Source organism: Planococcus citri, chromosome 1 (genome assembly GCF_950023065.1).
Source record: "Planococcus citri chromosome 1, ihPlaCitr1.1, whole genome shotgun sequence".
Lineage (NCBI taxonomy): Eukaryota > Metazoa > Arthropoda > Insecta > Hemiptera > Pseudococcidae > Planococcus > Planococcus citri.
Window position 1 is genome coordinate 31536270 of NC_088677.1, and position 16390 is coordinate 31552659.

At 34.8% G+C, this 16390-nt stretch overlaps 1 protein-coding gene across 1 annotated transcript in view; it reads right to left on the reverse strand.

Annotated features, from left to right (window-relative positions):
* Positions 1 to 15055, reverse strand: part of LOC135831353 (uncharacterized) — a 139427-nt gene extending 124372 nt beyond the window's left edge. Inside the window, exons 1-2 of the mRNA XM_065343762.1 lie at positions 14924 to 15055; positions 9690 to 9763 (exon numbers count right to left, since the gene is read on the reverse strand). The gene's annotated coding sequence lies outside the window, so the exon portion shown is untranslated. The remainder of the gene's footprint in view (positions 1 to 9689; positions 9764 to 14923) is intronic.
* Between the last annotated feature and the right edge of the window lie 1335 nt (positions 15056 to 16390).

The window sequence follows — 16390 nt, forward strand, 5'->3', positions numbered from 1 at the left end:
GTGGTTTTTCGCTCTGTCGCTACCCAACCTGTTTTATGACTCTCAAAAATGCAAAAAATTGCTTTTTCTCACTATTTTTCCGGCCAAAATTGATCAATTTGGGCCCAAAAAAAATTTCTCGCAATGTACATATGTGACGCGACCAGCGATACCATACCATAAGTCGGAAAACTTTTTTCTGAGATAATCGCGTTTTCATGGAAAAAGTCAGAAAATATCAAAAAAAAATTTTTTGTCGATTCATATACTATGAAGCCTATACTTTGGAATGGGTGTACCCACCGATCTCTAACACGTCGTTTTAGTGGTGAAAAACCGGTTTTACAAAAGAAATGTCAAAAAAAAAAAAAAAATTATGATGTAAAACCATTAAAAGATGAAGAAAATCAAAAAAAAAAAAAATACTGTTCACTGGTTTTTAAAAATGTTACAAAAATAACCCAAACTTTCAAAAACGTTTTTCTCAGAATTTTGGTTTTTGAATTTCAAAAAATACGCAACTTTGAAATTTTGCAAATTTGTCAGATTTTAATATTTTGAAAATCTGTTTGCACCATTGAAAAGAGGAAGAAAAACACTACCAGAAACCATAATAAAACGAAAAAAATTTTTGCCGACATATGGTATGGTATCGCTGGTCGCGTCACATATTATAAAAGACGCCCAATTACACCATCAGCCCGAATTTGAACAACATTTGTCAATTTTTTCTAAAAATAATTTTTACTACGAGAACTAAATTGCGCAATTTTGCAAACCACTGAAGCCTTTTTCGGGTCACTCAAGTGGCCAAAATTTATGCCCAGACTAATACTAACTCGAAATACATTATATGTATTGCAATTTTCACCTGTGATGAGTGCATTTTTCCAAATTGAAAAAAAACTGACTTTTACGAAAATTAAGTGAAAAAAAAATCAGAGCAGATGCTCGTCTATGTTGAAGGATTGTCAATCGGAGTTGATCGATGAAAAATCTCAAGATTTTTCTATACAATATTCCTTATGGTTGAATTTTAGACTATATGCCACACGGTTTGTAAAGAAACCCCGCATTAATGAACGCTGAAAAGGCGTAATACGAATTAAATAACTTGCTCGCAACGAGCTCATAAATAAACCATAACACATTAGAGCATAGAAAGACGCTTCTTTTCAAGAACAAAATCATAATAACAATGTAAAGAAGTATTTACGCGCTACACGAGAAATTATTTCGCCGCAATTTCTTGATTTAGCGAAATAAAATGGTTTTAATGGTAAACTGAGGCTAATAAAATACCAATGTAGATACACCAACTCGACTATAAGTACCAACAAAACTGACCAAGAAGAACTTTCGCATCGTCGTATTAAAAACATTCCGCTGTCCACGCCGGGAGATGAAGAGCGATAAAGCAACGTTTAGATCCATTTTATCATAACCTTTCACATTTAAAAATATAATATACTTAAAGAGTTTCAACATATTTGAAGAAGAAAAAAAAATCGCCGTATTATCGTCGCGAATTGTACAGTGCGATATTACCCTCGAGAAAAGCGATAAAAAAAGGTCAACACACCATTTAAAAAATCGTAAATTGCTCCCATCCCTACGGTGTGCGCCAATTGCGCCAGCTTTACAAATATGAAACATATCAATAGATAAAAGCTCTACGTGAGTGCAGAATGTACCGTGTACCTACTATGCTCGCCATAGTCGGTTTGTAATTGCTTAATCGTTCAAGCACGTTTTTCTCGATTTCATCTCCAGCAGACGTCTCCGTTTGTTTTTCCCACCACGCCAAATAACTTCTTAGTTTATAAAAAAGACAAGTCGAGACCGTACTAATTTTTGTTTACACATTTTTCTTTCACATAAAATTTATAACCGGATATTCCGAGAAATTGAACTTTTCCCAGAATAGCTCCCTACCGATACCCATCGCTGCAGTCTTTTAGCGTCTAGGTAAGGGTATATTCGAACGAAATACGTCATCGATGAATTGTTCTACCCACTGTTGCGAAAGATGTTCGTCGATTATACTGAGCTAGATACTGTCACTTTGTATTGATCGAAATGCGAGAATGTACATAAATTGCATTAGAATAACGAGAAGTGAACTTTTTTAAGCATTTAATTTAGAAATTAGATCAAATCAGATACAGTCAACTTCTAATTTCTTGAACTGATCTGATCCAATATTTTCTCGTGGAATACATACCTATGTCAAAAGTGGTTGTACATACATGCATGTAAAATGATTTCAAAACTTTGAGAAATTCTTATGAATGTGAAGTAACCCCGCCCACTAGGGTGACCCTTAAAATGCAAAAGTAAATATTTTTTCGGTCTGACCCCCTAAATTTTTTAATTATATCATAAAATTCTCGAATACAAAATTTTAGCCCATTTGGAGGTCATTAACCCGTGCCGAATTGACTAGAATGTTTAAATGGGATTTAACATGGGTTTTTAAGTGAAAATTGCATTTAAATTCCTCTTAGGCGCCTAAAAAATAATTCCGAGGGTTTTTTACAAGAAAATGCTACAAAAGCATGTCAAAGACCATATAAAACAATAACAGGTTCATGGGGACCCCCCTACCCTTCCTTCCCGCCCTGGAAATATTGAATTTTCCCCTATATTTTTAGGGCAGGAAGGAAGGGCAGGGGGGTCCCCATGAACCTGTTATTGTTTTATATGGTCTTTGACATGCTTTTGTAGCATTTTCTTGTAAAAAACCCTCGGAATTATTTTTTAGGCGCCTAAGAGGAATTTAAATGCAATTTTCACTTAAAAACCCATGTTAAATCCCATTTAAACATTCTAGTCAATTCGGCACGGGTTAATGACCTCCAAATGGGCTAAAATTTTGTATTCGAGAATTTTATGATATAATTAAAAAATTTAGGGGGTCAGACCAAAAAAATATTTACTTTTGCATTTTAAGGGTCACCCTACCGCCCACCCACACACGCCACCAAGATTCACAAGTTAAATTGGACAGGTTTTGTGGCATTTTTCAAAAATCTGGAATTCCCAAAATATTGCTGAAGGCTCCAGCAGGGATTGAAACTACTTCCAATTAACTCAGTATGTTGAAATAAAAGTATAGGTAATGTAAGTAAACGGCTTTTCAACTTCATTGCGTAAAATTTTGTGGAAATTTCAACTTTCAAAAATCTGCTGGAAGCTTCCAAACTGCTCAAAATGGTTTATAACTGTTCCCAATTGACGAAGGAGAAGGAGAAGGAGAAGGAGGAAGGACATGAAAAATAGGATGCATACCAAATTTCAAGTTTCTGAGTCAATTTGAAAAAATTTTGTTTTTTTCACATTTTTGGGCCTTTGATTTCCAAAAAATTCACCAAAAATCGAGAAATATATTTTAAATACGAGTACATGCTTTTAATTTTGCCCTAGTGATGTAGGTAAGTATATTTTTTATTCTCTTTCTAAAAAGATTTTCTACCATTCGAGATATCTCCTTGCAACCAAATCTAATCAAAGACTTTAGTGCAGCAAGTGTGACACATGATGTGAATGTGACAATAATCCAACATAAATTATACATTCATTTAAAGTACATATATGAAAAAATCAAAAATAAAACACTTGGGGTAAATTTTGAATACATGCAAGTACATATGTACATGAAGATGAAGAAGAAATGTGTGTGAAGTTGTTCTTGTTCCTAATTTGTGCGGGGATTTATGATTTGTTATAACTTATCTGTTTTGCTTTGTTAAAATTTTATTATATTTTTGTTGAACTTTTGTTATATTTTTGTGAATTTTTCTATACTTTTGTTGAGATTTGTCATTTTGTTGTTATATTTTCGTTATTAATTTGTCAACTAAAATTTATTTGTTAATTTAATTTCTGTAGTTGGATTGTAAAAGCCAAGATTCCGGACGTCATGAAAATATACTTTTGATGATGATGATGATGATGATTGGGACAAAATTGCCTTTTTCTTAGATTTTGGTTTGGGTGCGATTTTAGGCCACAACAAAGAAGGGCGCCAGCTCAACAAGCATAGGCACTTCCATGGTGGGAAAGTCATTACCATAACTTAACTAGGTCGCTCCGCGACCTCGACCCCCCGACTCGCGCACTCGCTTCGCTCGTGCTGCTCGCCCTGGCCCTCGCTTCGCTCAGGCCTCTCGCCCCTTCGGGGCTCGCTTCTTTGACAATTCAACTCATGCCCCTGCTTCTAAATGCAAATCAGCTGAAATGTGTCAATAGCAAATACTACTCTGGTTCTAAAGTACAATTTTTAAAAAATTCAAGTTTGAACAATATATCTATCAATTTCTACAATGAATTAACGACATTTTTTTTCTCAAAAAACTTACATCTATTCACTTCAGATTTATACTTGGGATGTTGAATTACTCTGGTATACTTTCTGTAAGCTTGATAGTTAATTATCATCATTTTTAGGAGTAAAATTTCTGAAATTCCGTATGTAAAATTGGGTAGAAAAATGTTTGAAATTCTTGTAAAATGATGGCATAAAATGAGTAGGTAGTGAGTATGCTGGAGTAATTCAATCCTATTAAATGAAAATCTGAGGTAGGATAGTCAAATTTGTATCCCAAACCCTACCAGTGGTGGCTTAGCTAAGGGAGGGACGTGACTTGAGCCACCCCCCCCCCCGCGAGTGAAAATTAGAAATAATGCACGCAATAATGAACCGTTTTTTCGTTTTTTCGACCCATTTTTTTCAACAAATTTTCACTCTCACTTCACTTGAGCAGTAATTGCACCTTCATTTCCATACAAATTAACATACATTACGAAGGGTTTCCATTACACTAATTCTAATTTCGATTTTTCATTCCTAAAAATCTGGTTTTGCCCTCTCTTTGAGAAAATTCTGGCTACACTGTACTGAACCCTTCTCCATCTTCACTTTAACTTTTTTACAAACAATGTTCCACTAAACATTTAAATTTGTGCTGTTGAAATAAAATCCTAATCCAAAAATGATCTCAAGTGTAGAACCTCCTCTCCTTATTATTTTATTTTTAACAGATATCACATTCCAGTTTTGAAAAAATAAAATAGTAGGTATAGCAATGAATGTAACTCGCAACACAACAACATCATTCCCTCCTCAACACCCCTTCTCTGTAAACACGCCCACATAGCAACGTTCTGAGTGTATTGTTGTCGGTGTGCATTGTAATACATGCATTTATACACAAAATTAGAGAAAGTGTTTTTTCAATTTTTTCGGCCCTTAATTTGAAAAATTCCGATTTTTTTTCTTGATGACATATCTACACGTTAAAAGGAACGTTTGAAAAAAAAATTGTGGAAATCGGTTCGATAGAAAAGGCTGGCGAACTCTATCAAGGTTTCTACTCGAAATTCTATTGTTTTAACACAATAGAAAACGTGTTTTTTCAATTTTTTCGGCCCTTAATTTCAAAATTTTCGATTTTTTTTTCTTGATGACATATCTACACATCAAAAGGAACGTTTTAAAAAAAAATTTGTTGAAATCGGTTCAGTAGAAAAGGCTGGCGGACTCTATCAAGATTTTCCTTCAAACATCTTTTAATATATAAGGATTGTGATTTCCCCACAGTAAAGAGCTTACCCTGACAAAAAAAAAAAAAGTGTTCAAACGACAAAATAGGTAAGTCCCGCGCACACACTATCATGCGAATGTAACTCACTATCACAGATGTACCTACTAGAGCTGAAAACGGTTACGCTACCTGCTAACCGGTATCTGGTTAAAATACCGGCTAAACCTGCTAGTGGTTGTATCGGGTTGATTCGGATATAGATAGTAGCATATAGCAAGTACAACCCAAATGTTTTTGCACTTGGTCTGCGCACGCACCCCAAAATTTGATAATGTGTAAGTGGGAGGAGTTACGCTTCGACACCTGTCGTTCCTATGTGTGATTGACGTTTGACATGATTGATGACAATGATGATGTCATGCCGGTACCCCGGCTACTCATTCAATGCGCTACTAGTTATATTGTGAACCGGTGCGACATTTTTTCAACTCGCTACCCGCTACTAGCAAGAAGCGAGACTTTACGATACGGGTACAGTAGTTACCCACTGTCAGTGAGTACCGTTTTTCAGCTCTAGTACCTACTACATTGGAGGTGACAATTATAACGCACCTCGTGTAAGCCCCCCCTTTTTACCATACTTGAAACGTGACACAGACAAAAATATTGAGAAAAGAAACAAAAAATTCATGTTGAAAAAAATGCATCAGGAGGAAGGCGATTCTGAAAATTCTGAACAAAATGGCGTTTTGAAAATTTTTCCGCGACCCCCCACTTCCGCTCCCATCACAACTTGAAAAATCAATTTTCTCCGACTTCTTGAAAAAATGAAAAAATTGAACTGGAGGAAGGGGGTATTCAATGTACTTGATTAGACGAGCAAAATGGCTCGTTTGAAATTTTTCTACCCCTACCCTTTTTGCTCCCACCACTTGATGTTTTTGTGAAGTGGGAGGAAAATGAGGAAGATATGAAAAAATTTAACGGGAGGAAGGGGATATTTGATGTACTCGATCAGGCGAGAAAAATGGCGTATTTGGAATTTTTCCACCCCCCCACCCTTTTTGCTCCCACCATTCAAAATTTTTTGGGATGGGAAGGAAAATGAGGAAGATATAAAAAAATTTAGCGGGAGGAAGGGGATATTTGATGTACTTGATTAGCGAGAAAAATGGCGTATTTGGAATTTTTCCACCCCCCCACCCTTTTTGCTCCCACCATTCAAAATTTTTTGAGGTGGGGAGGAAAATGAGGAAAAAATAAAAAATTGAACGGGAGGAAGGGGATATGTAATGTACTCGATTAGGCAAGAAAAATGGCGTATTTGAAATTTTTCCACCCCCCCCCCCCCCTCCCATCCTTTTTGCTCCCACCATTCAAAATTTTTTGGAGTGGGGAGGAAAATGAGGAAAATATGAAAAAATCTAATGCGAGGAAGGGGGTATTTAATGTACTTAATTATCCGAGTAAAATAACGCTTTCAAAATTTTTCCATCCCCCACCCTTTTTTTTCATCTTCCCCACAATAGGTATTATTTGAAATTTTATACACGATATACCTATGTGTATGTACGTATTGCAATTTCAGATTCCTACTTTTGGGGAGTAAATTTTCTCAAACTAGAATACCTATACCTAATCACATGTGATGGAAATAGGTATAAAGGGTCTTTCATAAAGAGTTTTTTTAATCAGCGAATCAGCCTACGTGATGTATATCATTATTACAAACTACATATGTAGGTAGCGACGTATATGAAGAAGGAAACGAAAAAATATTGGTCGAACCTTGGTTGCTTATTATTTGAAATACCTACATTAAATAGATAATATATAAAAATGTTTGGGTAAGTATAATATCCCATAAGATGACAGAAAGTTGATGAAGGTATAAAAATATGATATACCTACCGAATAAAAATTCTCGAAAAATAAAAATGAAACGTATACCAGATAATTGAAAACTGAATTCTTTGTGACCATATAATTAAGTAGATTTATGTTTTCGTATTTTTTCTTTCTTTTCATCGATGAATGAAAGAAAAAAAAAGCTCAAAGAAAACGTAAGATGTACATGTACAAATATTCTTTATCGATGGTCAGTTAATCGAACAGAATTCCAAATTCGATTCCATTTTCCTATCGTAACAAACGTACCTAACAAAATAGGCTACATCAATAGAACGGAGGTAGACCTGCAGTTTGTTGGATAACCATTTCAGAAATGCTATTCAAACGTGAATATTTGAAAGATACAATGTTATTATTTTATTAGAGACAATCCAAATAAGTTTACCTATCGAGGAATCATTTCCCTTGTGAAAAGTTCCGACTATGCCTTTGAATGTTTTTTTGTCAGATTTCCATGTCATAAATGAACGAAAATCTAGGCTGCTGTGGGTTTGATTCAACTTTCACGAGAGATGGTGAGAATGCATTTTCTTCTCTTTTCTTCGGTTCCATAACATTTACTCGTACCTATGCGTAGTGGTTTCGGTCACTTTGCGCTTCCTAATTGCCTACATTATATAGTTGTTTCTTGTTGCATTATTATGTGGTTTTCAGTTAGATTATTCTGTAACCGTAAGGATGAATTGTTATCTAGTGAATTCAATTTATATTATTTTAAAGTTACATACAAGAGAGTAATTTTAATCATAAGTAGATGGTACAAAAACTGATGCCAGGAAAATCTTTAGTGATGATTTTTATACAATAGTTCCTCTTTTACAAAAATTAAGACACTTTTCTCATCTGATTATTTTAAAGTAAATCCACTAAATAGGTATACATATTTTTGATATCCATATCATCCTTAAATATGTATATTCGATCATAATTTAGAATTTCCAAACGTACTAACCTACTTTTTAAATACTCTAAAATACATTTAAGTAAGAGCATTATTTTGCGTTTTTTTTTTCGGGCGACATACTGTGTTTTTCCCAGCGGGAAATGGGAAATCCAGCCATTAATGTCAGCTTTTGCTGCAACAGCGTTTTCCTAAAACCGATAGGCGAGTATCAAATGCATGTTAACTGGCCAACTAGGTAGCAAATAGCCGAATAACATGTCGAATTCTTCCAAGCTACATATTGTTCGTACATTTGAAAAAACAGTCGTTTTTTCCCGCATACCATTTCATCCAACAACGTGGTCGTACTCGTATGATGTTAGTTGTTCGTGTCTGGTTTTGATGTTAATAAAATTGCATACCGTAACGCCGCAAATACGTCGACGCGTTTAATATATGTCAACTGATAACACGACTTGTACGGAACTTCTCCCTTCGTGTTTCCTGTCTATGTATGTCTTTTTAAAAGATTGTTAGCGATGCTTAGATTAATTTGATGTAACTTGTATGTATGTGTACTACGTTATGTTGCATTATTGCAATTCGTTGAAATCTTGCCACAAAATTGAAGTGGTAGAGAAAGACGATTCAATATGTTTAACTCGATCAATTTTTGAAATTCTTTTCAGTTAAGCTAACTTTCAAGGGTTCTTGTGATATTCTGATCTAATTCAAAAAATTTAATTATAGTTGAAAATCTAAAAATAAAATAAAAAACTTTCGTGACATTTTAAATTGAAGTTTGCTTGAAAATTACTTGATAGGTACGTAATCATTTTTTCCAAAAAATAATTTGAAAATTTTCAACACTTTTTCATTTTTTTCTTCGATTTTAGGCAAGTTAATATTCACCAGGTTTGCATCGAGGAATAAAAAAATTTCGTCAACTCGAATACAATTCAGCCCATTTTACTATATCGAGATTATGTTTAGCAAAAATCTTCCCTGCACATATTCAAAGATCAGGTTGTTGGAAAACGCTAAAAACCCGACAATTCGAAGCGATTACACGGGAATAAAATTTTATAAAACAGCCATCGAATGGCTCGAATAAGCTTAAATTATTCCAACATTCGCTATCGAACAGTAACAGCATGCAAGGCGTTCGTCGAAGCAGATAATACAACTAAAACGAATTCTTTTAAGAAAAATAAAAAAAGTCAACTTTCCGGTTTCTTTATTGTACGGTTTGTTAGAAAATAAACTCACACCAAGAATAACCAACAGCAGTAAGGTATTGCTAGACCTGTGTTGTATAGATAGGTACCTACTCGAGGTAGGGAAAATAAATAAATAAATAAAACGTTTACCATAAGATGCACAACCTTTTAGTAAACATTCACTGCGGTGATACTACGAACTCGTATAAAACGTCAAGATGAACCTGTAACCAAAAGAGAGAAAAAAAATCTTTGAAAATAAGCTAAAGTAATAACGATACTGCTGCGCTATGTTCTTATACACCGAAGTCCCATTCTCAAACCGTTTGAAAAAAGATTAAAAGGGTGTACACGCTGAACATGACGACAGATAATATCTTTTAAGATATCGGGCTTTTTTGTCCGCGCTTTTATTCGAATCGGAGTACAATAAAGTGGACGTTAAAACTGCATCGAATATTGGCCAATGCAAAAGAAAAAATTCTTCTGGGTGATTTTAAAATCATCGTAATGAAAGGGTAGGTATTTTCTCGAGTACAAGTTTCAAAAAGCTTTTTACAAAAATTACAACGTAAATAGAATACGTGAAGTTTTATTATCAGAGGTGTTATTACCACACCCATTACTATTATTTATACCGTTCACCAACGTACGTATCCTACACTTTCCATTAACGAGGTATTTTCTTGATAACGGTATTTTTCTCTTTATATACATTTCAGGCTAAATTAATACCTCGTATTATGGCTATTCAATTGACGACCAAATGTACAAATGTTTCAAATTAATCAACGGTAGTTTATTTTACAAGCATTCCAATTACTACGTTGTGGTATTTATTCGTCATCGTAAAAAATATATAGTTCTATAAAATGACAATTCGAATAAAAAAAATAACGAAATCGAAAGGAATAAATTTTCATTCTCATTCACACACGATGTTGATTTCGATTCGGCTCGTAAGCTGTCAAACTTTTACTACCTGGGTATAATTTTTTTTCAAAATTTCGTTGATACCATTTAAAATTAAATTAAATTTTAAAAATAAATATATAATAATACTCGATCATTTATCAGCATGGTGAAATAAATAACCGTACGAGAACATTTAAGCTCTTACGTTAAAACTTTTCACCGTAATACTTGGGTAATGTATCACAAAGGATGACAAAAATGCACTGCGACGGCGAGACAATCTAAAAACGTTTTCAATTTTCAAAATGTGTTTCACGAAAAACAGTAAAGACACAGGACAAGACCATCGTTTTAAGGCAATGTTTCGGTTTTGAGTTTCGTCGTTATTCCCTGCGTGGTCTTAAAACACTGCAGGCATTACATTTTCAAATTTTTTTACTTTCGAATTGAAATTGAACTGCAATATTTATGATTATCGACAAAATTTTACGAACGTGGTTTGATTTTAGAATATGTATAGTAAGTTTTTATAAACTACCTCTTAGGACAATTGAACTCAAAAATACTTTTTTTTTGCAAATTGGAAATTTCTCGGGGGTAGGAACCCATTTAACATGATAAAAGGGGTTATAATCTTGCATGTCGTACAAGGGTGTACTGGTCAATATTGCACTTGCCAATTCCACACCACAAGTTGAACTTGAAGCTCACAAAGTCACATAGTCAAATCAAACTGAACCCGTATACATTGTAGGATGCCCTAAAATTCGCAAGATTAAAAAAAAAATACCCGCTGAAGTTATCAATTTTTCTATTCAAACATTTCGAGGATAATGCAATACCTAGATTATTTCAGAAAGATTGTATTTTCTAGTGATGCGATCAAATTTTGGAAATATGTTTTTTTTTGGAAGCTTAATTCGACCCTTGGAGTGAACAGTGACAAAGTTGAAAACAACAAAAAAAATGTCAATTTAGTAAAAGACTGAAAAAATTCAATTTGGTACCTAAAAAAAAGCTCAAAAGTGAAACCCTAAATAAGTACAGATTTGAGGAAAAACTTGGTTTTCCCGCCATTTTTAATTTCAGTCTCCACTCCCATCAACCTAATGTAAGAGATCCTAATTAGGCTCTTGCAATAAGAAGTCGATCTTAAAACTGCAAATAATATTATTGTGCTATTTTTTGCATTTTCTGACTTTCAGACCAAACTATAGTCTCCCCTCCCAAGGTCCAGGAAGTTCCAATTTGGCACGCACGATGGGTAGGTGTCACAGGTACAGGGTGCCCAGAAATATCGAGTACCCCTAAAAAAGTTTTCTACTAAAATACTTTGGTTGGTCACAGTGAATGATAATAATGATAGCACATGATTGGTTGTTGGACTGGAGAGATAACATTCCACCAATCATATGCATCTATTTCACGTTGCCAACCTATATTTTTAATGAAAAACTTTCTTAGTGGTACTCGATATTTCTGGGCACCCTGTAGATGTGCTTTTTGGGCGGTTTCAACCTTCCAATCCTAATTAATCTTTTTTCAGGGTCAAATTTCGGTATTAGGTATGCCAGACTTTTGAAAACTTTCCAAAAAAATGTCGAATTTGTCATGTTAAGCCAACTGCTACGTCAGACTTTTAAATCATGGATATGTTTTTTACTTCATGCCAAGAATGAGGTAGGTACTAAGTACTTAATTGTAAATTTCGAGAATTCAACTGAATTTTTTTCAATTTCTTAGAAGTTAGACAAGAGACTAGAAACTCTAACATAATATTGATTGTGGAAAATCGCTCTTTTTTTCAACGTTTTAAATGTCTGGTAATTAGGTAACATTTTGAGAGTTCCTTATGAAAGCACAATTTTTTATAAATTCATACAAGTTGAATAAAATTTGAAAAGTCTCAAATAAATTTATTTCAGGTCAATGACACATCTGTCTGCCCTTTCAAAGACGTCTGTTTTCGCTTCTGGCGTCTCGAGGTTGTCTGAGTGCCTGTCTGGCGGTCCAAGGTCGTCTGCCTACCTATCTGGTCTCTTGAGATCACTATGTACCTTTCCGTCTAACCTCTCAAGGTCGTCTGTTCGGCTTCTTAAGGTCATTTACCCGTCATTATGGCTTCCTGAGGTCGTCTGTCTGATTGTATGTCTGGCCTCTTAAGGTCACTTACCTACCTGGCTAGTCTCAAGGTCGTCTGCCAGACTATCAGGACACTCAAGGTCATTGATCAGTCTGTCTGACCTTTCAAGGTCGTCTGTTTGTGTGACTGACTGTCTGTGTGACCAGCTGATCGGCTTCCTAAGGTCATTGACCCGTCATTATGGCTTCCTGAGGTCGTCTGTCTGATTGTATGTCTGGTCTCTTAAGGTCACTGACCTGCCTGGCTAGTCTCAAGGTTGTCTGCCTGACTATCAGGTTACTCAATGTCATTGATCAGTCTGTCTGGCCTTTCAAAGTCATCTGTGTGACCAGCTGATCGGCTTCCTGAGGTCATTGACCCGTCTGTGTGGTCTCTCAAGGCCGTCTGCTGGTCTGTCTGGCCTCCTTAAGGTCATTGACCCATCAGTATGGTTTCCGTAGGTCGTCTGTCTGTCAGTCAGTCTGGCCTCTTAAGGTCATTGACCCATCAGTATGGCCTCTCAAATAGTGGAAAAGGATCTCCAGTAAAAGCACAACCTAAAGTCTTAGGTATAGGGACCAAGTTTATTTTCGACCCTTCCAAAGCAATTTGAAATTCCTATCTAAGTATCAGCTAGGGAAAAATTATTGGATTTGATCAAATCTGAACAGATCTAATCTGATCAAAATTCTGAATAGGTAACTAATTAGATCTAGTTAGTCGGATGTAAATGAGAAAATCTCTGCCCTTGCTGAATGGCCATTCAGGAAAATTTTTATTCCAAAATCATTCACATTTGAGTATTTTTTATTTTATTGAGGTAGGTAATTAGGTATCCTACCTACACATCTCAGTAACAGGTTGCAGATTATTGGAATTGTTATAACCATAGGTACTTTGTTTCCACGGAATAAGTTCATTCATATATCATTAGGTGAAAATTCGCCAAATTCTTGCGAAACATATTGCTTAATCTTTTTTTCTCCACAAACGTTGGCAAAATTAATGCGCTCAGCTTATCAAATATCCCGCGTGGATACTATAAAATTTACGCAGTATTTTTAGTCAGCGCGTGTTGGTTAAGTCTTATTTGTGTTTTCGTTAAAACAACCTTTCTTTACTTAGTTTTCGACATGATGTTTCGTTGTGAATTTATAGCATTTTTAACTGTTTGTAATTTATTACTACACCGAGTAGTACTTTGCGACTGTTGTTTGTAATTTTTTAATATTAAAACTTTGGGCGTTTTATCGAGAGAGAGAAGACGTTTGATGAACGTGCTTGAGATTTCTAATGAAAATAGAATAACACGATGTTCATGGTGAAATTTCAAATTTCTTTTCAATTTTTACAAACTAACCTTAATCGTTCGTTGCAGGTTGTACAGTAGGTACCTATAAGTTGGGTTTTCAGATCGAAGCTGGCCAGTGGGATAGCTTTCTTGGGATTTGAGCTGTTGAGAAATTAATTATTATTTTAACGGAACAGATTACGAAGGGATTTAAAAGATTGCCAAGGTATTTGTTGACGAACGCGCGTTTTTCGGTATTTCACTAATTGCTCGCTAATTTATGTGAAAATGTAAATTCTCATTTCCATTGTAATATTTCTGTCCGCGGATATTGTGGTCTCTAGACTAGAGAGTTGAACTTTTTTTTATTTCATGAAAGAACGGGCCTATTTTTTAGTATTTTTTTAATTCTCCCTCGCGAATAATTTACACTAAATGGAAGAATCTCATTTGAAGATTCATTTTTTTTTTCATGAAAAATAAAATAAAAACAGTCCTTTTTGTACCCTTATAGTGTTTTTGTCGAGTTGGTTGATTTTTCGAATTTAAAAAGATAGACGATTGAAATGCATGACACGATACGTCGTTATTTAAACGTGAAAGAACGACGAAAATTTCATTGTTCGTTTATATACAGATCTTTGACTAACGATTTTACCCCAAAGGCGTAGTCTCATTGGTGCCATTTTTGAAATTAAAAACTCGTATAAATTTTTGTCAGACTTGGCAGCTGAATTGAATCATTGGTTGGATATCACCTCATATACTATATATATAACTATACGGTACACATTCTATATTTTTTAAACACACAGGGAGAAAAAAATTACGATTTCGAAAGACGTTATAATACGAAATACAGGAAGTTTATTTTCTCTCCCTTTTTTTCTTTCACTCTGTAGTTTACGTACATGTACTTTTTTCCCTTCTTATTCGACAAAAATATATTTAATTGAGGTTACATCGCAATGTCAGATGTCAGAAGAAAACCAATTTGTGAAATAACTGACATGGTTAGGTAGGTACATAAAAAATGCAGGTACAATGGATACTTACAGTCGTGCAAAAAGGTTTCCCTGGGCGAGCACGATGGCCGTATAAAATTTATGTTTTATAAAAAAAAAAGTGCGATTCTTTCGATGTCTTTAAACTTTCACATTACAACGGGAACCTCCCCGCTTGCCATCAGCCATCAACCGATCGTGGAACGGAACAAAGAACAGGTGAAAGAGTCTGTCAAAAAAAAAAAAAAAAAAAAACTAACTAATTCTGGCTTTAGAACGTTGCGTTTCATATTTTCGATTTTTCATGTGTTTAATTTTCCTAATTAAAAAAGGACAACAATAGGTTGCACAGTAAAATTTTCAATAGGTACCTACATACTTTTATCGAAGAATTGTTTTTTTTTTTCAGATCAGCGCATGTCTGATGAGATCTAATCAGATCTGATCATATGTATTTTATCTGAATGATTCAAGTGTTTGATGATCTACCCATCTAATTCATGAGTCATGACTTTTGACTGGAATGGCCCAATAAAAATGAAGGGAAGTACCCACCTACCCAGAAAGTGTATTTTGAGTAATTTTTACCAATTTATACAGATAATTTTTTATTTTACCCAAATTCCATGAAAAACCCGTAGGTAATTAAAAAGTTTACAGGTATCTTTGAAGAATAACTTTTGTGACCAACTGCAGTTGGTCACAAAAGTTATTCAAGGACCTACATGTAGGTCCTTTTTTTACTCAAAAATTGAGCTTGAAAAAGCAAACAAATCTTTTTAAAAAATCAATCATCTACAAAAAAAATCTCTCGTTCATTATACTCTCCTAGGTACCTACCTATTCTTCCTGTACCTACGATATACCTTTCATCTAAACTTTGAAACGCCTCGTCTCGCGTCTTAATAAAGAAAAATGAAAGAAATCGTGCTCACAAAGCTGTCTCACGTCGTTTGAAAAAATAAGCGAGCTAGAATTAAGCCGTAACACCGTAATAAACTCATAATTAAACGCGTCGCATGAAGCAGACGTTGGGTAAACTTTGCTTATTCCCCTTACGCGAGATCAGTGGTCAGATTTTCCACGAACGTGTTCGTAATATTTACCCACCTATATCGTCCAAGGGTCCATTCTCTCTACATTCGCGAACGTACATATTACCTAAGCCGAGCTAACCAGCAGGGTAAAAGAATTCATTTCATATTCGGCGCATGTACCGCAAATTTACTGCGAATTAGTTTAAAATAAATTCATTTTTTACTCTTCCCCTTTTTCCGGCTCATCAGGAAACAGATGATGTCAGCCGAAACTGATGAACGAGTGTCTATTTTCAAGAGCTCTTTACATTCTAATGAGGCTACTGGCTATTCTTCTTTTTTACTCCGTTTTTCACCATTCTTTTGAGGTTTTTTTTTGCATTTTTATAGTTGCCGAAATGAAAGAACGCGTTAGAATTTGTAGGGTAAGTGAAGTCTCGTTGTCGTAACCACTGCATAAAATTAAATTCATTTTCGACTAA